Genomic DNA, 6,616 nt, shown 5'->3' on the forward strand with positions numbered 1-6,616 from the left:
TGGATAGCTGGCCAATCAGAGCACACCTCACTTTTCAGACCGATGAGCTTTGTAAAAATTGACGCATTTCAGAAAGGCAGGGCATAGAGGAGCAACAATAATGTACATTATGTGGAAAATAATGTGTTTTTTTAACCTTAAACCGCATTAACACATTGCATTACACCAAATACACAAAATAATGTTTTTAGCAACGTCATATGACCCCTTTAAGCAATGCCATGGAAAGGTCATTCACAGACAAATCTGCTGAGAAATTAACATTTCATCTCCTAATTGAGATTGTAGATAGAGTGTCAATGGTCCATTTGAGAGATACGTGGCGGTAATGCACTTATAAGTCTGCGATCCGCCGTAAAGCAAGAAGAAGAAGAAGACACCTCAAGTGCAGGCTGAAGAAGAAGACGCAATGCGCTCAGGACAGTTCGGACATTGCGGTGAAAATCAGAGGTAAAAAACTATATAAATACTGTTCAGTTTCTTGCACAGACCAATCGTTTTGTGTCTTTACACATCAATGTATCATCACAAGCCGCAGGGTTTAATTTGGTTTTGTTTGTGTATGTTTTATGACTCTCAAAGCCGTGATTCCCATCCACTTACATTGTATGACTGACAGACTGCAACGGTTTAAGTTAAAAATCTCCGTTTGTGTTCTACTGAAGAAACAAAAACACCTACATCTTGGATGCCCTCGGGGTAAGCAGATACACATAAAATCTTCATTGTTGGGTGAACTATCCCTTTAATAAAAATCGGAGTGTCTATTTGTTGGCAGAGGCTATTTATACTAGCTCCACCCACAAACGTGTGAAAGGGATGTTCGACACAATAAAAGACAGCGGACAATTGTCAGCTCCAATGGTGTCGATGGTAAAGCGCGTACCGTAGTCTTTTTGACACGATCGACCCGGGTTTGAATCCACCTTTTACCAAACTTTTTTTCTCCCTTTTCAAATCTCATATCACATCGGAAAGGCATTTATTTTCAATAAAAATAAAGTATCGGGTAGGGTTAGGGTAGGTGTAGGGAGGGCTTGTCCCAATAAGGTGGCATCCATTTAATCATTTGAATTAAAATTATAATTTACACTCAATACGTTATTACTGCATACTGTTACATAATGTACAATAATACTGAGGTGCAGATAATTGCCACTATTTGCAATAAGTAGTATGAATAGCAGACAATCCTGCTATTTTAACATAGTGTAAATCTATCACTATCTGCACTTAGTGTAAATAGCATATTGTTAAAAATACTGCTATTTTCACTTAGTGTAAATAGAATCCATTGCTATTAGCACTTAGTATAAATATCATCCCTCACTATTTGCACTTAGTGTAAATAACATCTAATTGTAGTATAAATAGCAGAAAAATCCTGCTATTTTAACATTGTGTAAATAGAAGCTATAGCTATTTGCACTTAGTGTAAATAGCATATCACTAAAAAAAAAGCTGCTATTTGCACTTAGTGTAAATAGCATCCATCGCTATTTGCACTTAGTGTAAATAGCATCTATCACTAAGAAAATATGCTATTTTCACTTAGTGTAAATAGCATCTAATTGCTATTTACACTTAGTGTAAATAGCAAATATTGCTATTTGCACTTAGTGTAAATAGCCTCTATCGCTATATTTTGATAACTGGTATACTTAAAGTTTTCCTAAGTTGGAACCAGTGTTGGGAAGGTTACTTTGGAAATGTAATAGGTTACAGATTACAAGTTACTACTGAATTATATTTGATTGTGCTAAAGTGGAACTATTGCAGGTACCCAGCAGGCACACAATGTCATAAGACGTCGATATTTGGTTAGGTTTAGGTCGGGACGTCGGGTGACCAAAATTCAATGTCAAACCAACATCTAATATCAATGTTGATATGACGTCTTATATCGACGTCAGGTGACGTTGATATTTTGTTGTTTTTAGGTTGTGTTGAAACGCAACCAAAACTCAACGTTGATCCAACGTCAAAATGACTTCAAATGCTGATATTTAGTCATCAGGTAAGGCAACCAAAATCTAACGTATGTTAGACGTCATAATGGTTACGTCCAATCAACATCACATTCTAACATCATTAGAAGTTGATCTTTTGTTAGTTTTAGGTTGTGGCATTAACTGTTCAACGTCTGTTTAACGTCATAATGGTAACGTCCACACAACGTCACGTTCTAACATCAATAGATGTTGATCTTTTGTTAGTTTTAGGTTGTGGCATTAACTAACCTAAATCCAACGTCAAGCCAACGTCTCAAGCCAAGGTCAATCTGATGTCAAATACTGACATTTAGTCTTGAAGTATGGCGACCAAAACCCAACGTCTTTTTAACGTCATAATGGTAAAGTCCACACAACGTCACGTTCTAACATCAACAGATGTTGATCTTTTGTTGGTTTTAGGTTGTGGCATTAACTAACCACAATCCAAAGTCGAGGCATCTTCTCAAGCCAACGTCATCCTGATGTCAAATAATGACATTTAGTCTTGAGGTATGGCGACCAAAACCCAACGTCTTTTTAACGCCATACTAGGCTTGTTTGAGATTAGCAAAATCTGCATAGAACCGATCACCGGTGATCACCGCGAGATGCATGCCGGTTAGAAAAGCGTCCGAGTTAAGTCTGACTTGCTCTGATGTCATGCTGACGTGTACCAAAAAACTCTCGCGACGGCGAGGCGGTTGTCCCTGGGTTCCATTCGGAAGGGCTCTTCCCTATGCCCTAATCACTTCAAAGGGTTTAGTGAGAGCTTCGAAGGGTTGAAGGGTGTAGGGGACCAAACAACTGTTTCTTGAAGTGCCCGAAGTGCCCATCATCACGTGCCCACACGGAGGCGCTGTCATCATGCAAAGAATCTGCACAAAGGATCATGGGAGCCCGAAGTTTCCATCAGTTGTACCCTTCGAAATCCTTCATTCCGAAGGGCCCTTTGAAGTGGCCAGTTTTGAGCACTTTGGTTTGGAATGACCCTTCAATATGGCGACCATAATTGTTTTCACTCCGAAGTGCCCTTTGGAGGGCGATATATCTCCTTTGGAACGCACCGAATGTCTGATTGTGCAGTGGAGCGCAGTTACTCTCCACCGACTGCGCTGATCAAAAGCATGATGGGAAACGACTGACTGATGACACATCTTAATGCTCATTGGTTTAGACAACTGTGATGGCTTCTGCGTATGACTGATAACGGAAGTGAGAGGAAAGTGTTTATTACGTTTGAAATATGGGTATTTTTCTTACAAAAATGCATGCATTCGCTAGAGAAGGCCTTTATTCACCCCCCGGAGCCATGTGCGGCACGTTTTATTATAAATGCGCGCGCTTTATTTGACGACTTGTGGACTGTTCAACTGCAACACCCGCTGACTGCAATGATAGAGCTTGGAATAGCCAGGACAATTTTTAATATAACTCCGACTGGATTCGTCTGAAAGAAGAAAGTCATATACACCTAGGATGCTTCGAGGGATGCTTTTGTTGGTTTTAGGTTGTGGCATTAACTAACCAAAATCCAACGTCAAGCCAACATCATATTGACATCAAATACTGACATTTAGTCTTGAGTTATTGTGACCAAAACCCAATGTCTCCTAAACGTCATAATGGTAACGTTCACAAAATTTCAAATTCTAACATCCATAGATGCTGATCTTTTGTTGGTTTTAGGCTGTGGCATTACCTAACCAAAATTCAACATCAAGCCAACGTCTCAAGCCAACATCATATTGACGTCAGATACTGACATTTAGTCTTGGTGACCAAAACCCAACATCTCCTAAACGTCATAATCGTAACGTCCACACAATTTCAAATTCTAACATCCGTAGATGCAGATGTTTTGTTGGTTTTAGGTTGTGGCATTACCTAACCAAAATGCAACATCAAGCCAACGTCTCAAGCCAACATCATATTGATGTCAGGTACTGACATTTAGTCTTGGTGACCAAAACCCAACGTCTCCTAAACCTCATAAGGGTAACGTCCACACAACGTCAAATTCCAACATCAACAGACTTTGATCTTTTGTTGGTTTTAGGTTGTGGTATTAAATTAACCAAAATCCAGCATCAAGCCAACGTCAAGTTGACGTCAGCTACTGACATTTAGTTTTTCACGAGTTCATACTTACATATAATAAATAGAGTAAAGGTTATGCGTATTTGGCGTGCTGTCTGAGGGGAGGGCGTCGAGCTTGGACTTTTGTCCCGAACCCAGAGTACCCATGCCCATACTAACAGTTTAGCATTCTTCTTTTTAAAGTACCTCTTATTAGTTTTATATTTAGGTGTATTTTTACATTCAAACTCTGTAATTCTGGATACAAACATAGCTAACATTTTCATTTTCAACAATGCATAGTCTGTTTTTAAAGAGTAAAGCTGCACTGCTCTCCAGGTTGAAATTTTCAGGCCTCTGCCCACACACCAGGAACACACAAGGAAATTGTGAACAGAGAAAAGCACACATAATCTTTACAAGCTAAAACTCCCCAAAAACACCCACTGACTTTCACAAAAACACTCATACAACCATCTTAAAATATTGATTATATGTTATCTGGGGCTAGTTGCATAAAAAGTTTAGAATGGTCTTAAGTTAGTCATCTAATTTTCTTCTTTAAGACTGGTTATTTTTTAAAAGTAAAAGTATAGTAGATTAGCGTGGTTAAATCCAAAAATAAGACTGTTTTTTCCATTGGCTAACTGTTAGTTGGTCAAACTCGTACTTAAGACACTGTCTTAACATAGAGGCTATGCAACTGGCCCCAGATCAGAATATGCATTTGTTATTTGTGTGAGAGAAACCCTTACCTAATGAGAAATTTGAAACTAGAAAAGGCAGACCATGGAGAAGCTGGCACACAACGTCAAAAGACGTTAACATTTGGTTACATTTTGATTGCGATGTCAGGTGACCAGAATTCCATGTCAATTCAACGTCTAATACTAATGTTAATTTGACGTCCAATACCGACGTCTGCTGATGTTGATATTTTGTTGATTTTACATAGGTTGGGTTGTAAAGTAATCTAAATCCAACTTCAAGCCAACGTTTGAAGCTAATGTCAAATCAACATCAAATACCGACTTGTAGTTAGGCGGTATGATGACTAATATCCAATGTCAATGTCATATTAACACCATCCACACAACTTAAAATTCTAACATCATTAGATGTTGATATTTTATTGATTGTAGGCTGTGTTGTAAAGTAACCAAAATCCAATGTCAAGCCAACATCAAACAGACATCAAATACTGACATTTAGTTAGGTAGTTTGATGACCAAAATCCAACGTCTCCTAAACATCACAATAATAATGTCCACACAACGTCAAATTCTAACATCATTAGACGTTGATATTTTGTTGGTTTTAGGTTGTAAAGTAACAAAAATTCAACGTCAAGCCAAAGTCAAATTGACGTCACATACTGACATTTAGTTAGGTAGTTTGATGACCAAAATACAACGTCTCCTAAATGTCACAGTAATAATGTCCACACAACATCAAATTATAACATCATTAGACGTTGATATTTTGTTGGTTTTAGGTAGTGTTGTAAAGTAACCAAAATTCAACGTCAAGCCAACGTCTCAAGCCATCATCAAATAATGACATTTAGTTAGGTGGTATGGTGACCAAAATCCAACGTCTCCTAAATATCACAATAATAATGTCCAGACAACGACAAATTCTAACATCATAAGACGTTGATATTTTGTTGGTTTTAGGTTGTAAAGTAACAAAAATTCTACGTCAAGCCAAAGTCAAATTGACGTCACATACTGACATTTAGTTAGGCGGTATGGTGAACAAAAGCCAACATCTCCTAAACGTCATAACAAACAACATAGGGCTGGGCGATATAGCTAAAAAATTTATCAACGGTATAATGTTTCATATCGTTCGGTATAGATAATTATTGTCATTTTTTATAACCTTTTTTAAAACAAAGAGCAATAGAAAAAAACATTTAAATTTAACCACTGTATTTTTTAATTAACCCAATTTATTGAGACAAACAACAAATATTTTTTTTTGTCAACAGTCAAACACAAAATAAAAATTAAACAAATATCTCATTTTTTATGTTTTCACTTGGATTAAATAGGTCTGAAGGAAACTTTTGGCTTGTCTCCCGAAGCCACAGGAGGGCGTAATGAGCAAAATAATGCAGCGCATTAAATTGCCAATGCAAAGGGAATAACCGTCTATAAAAAGAAAAACGTGCATTACGTCTAAATTAACTCATATAAATCAAACATAATTTCGTAAATTGCATAAACAATTATGAACAAAACAGCATCATGTATTTATGCATTGCTTAATACAAGAGCCGAATCGCCCATCACACAGATTGCCTTTAAAAACATGCAGTGAAACGGAATAAACCTCCACAAATTCGTGATGCGTTTTGTTTAAACTGTTGTAACGTTGCATGGCTTTCTATAGCCTACATCTCTTGTGTGAGACGTGAGAGCAGCAGTCATATGTGTCTGTCTAAAAACTGCGCTGTGTGAATGGCTTGGTTTCGGTTTTAACCCATTCAAGATCTTCAGCGCACTGAGCTACTATATTTCTCTAATATTTTGAATGAATAA

This window comes from Sinocyclocheilus anshuiensis, unplaced genomic scaffold (genome assembly GCF_001515605.1).
Source record: "Sinocyclocheilus anshuiensis isolate Anshui unplaced genomic scaffold, SAMN03320099.WGS_v1.1 scaffold697, whole genome shotgun sequence".
NCBI lineage: Eukaryota > Metazoa > Chordata > Actinopteri > Cypriniformes > Cyprinidae > Sinocyclocheilus > Sinocyclocheilus anshuiensis.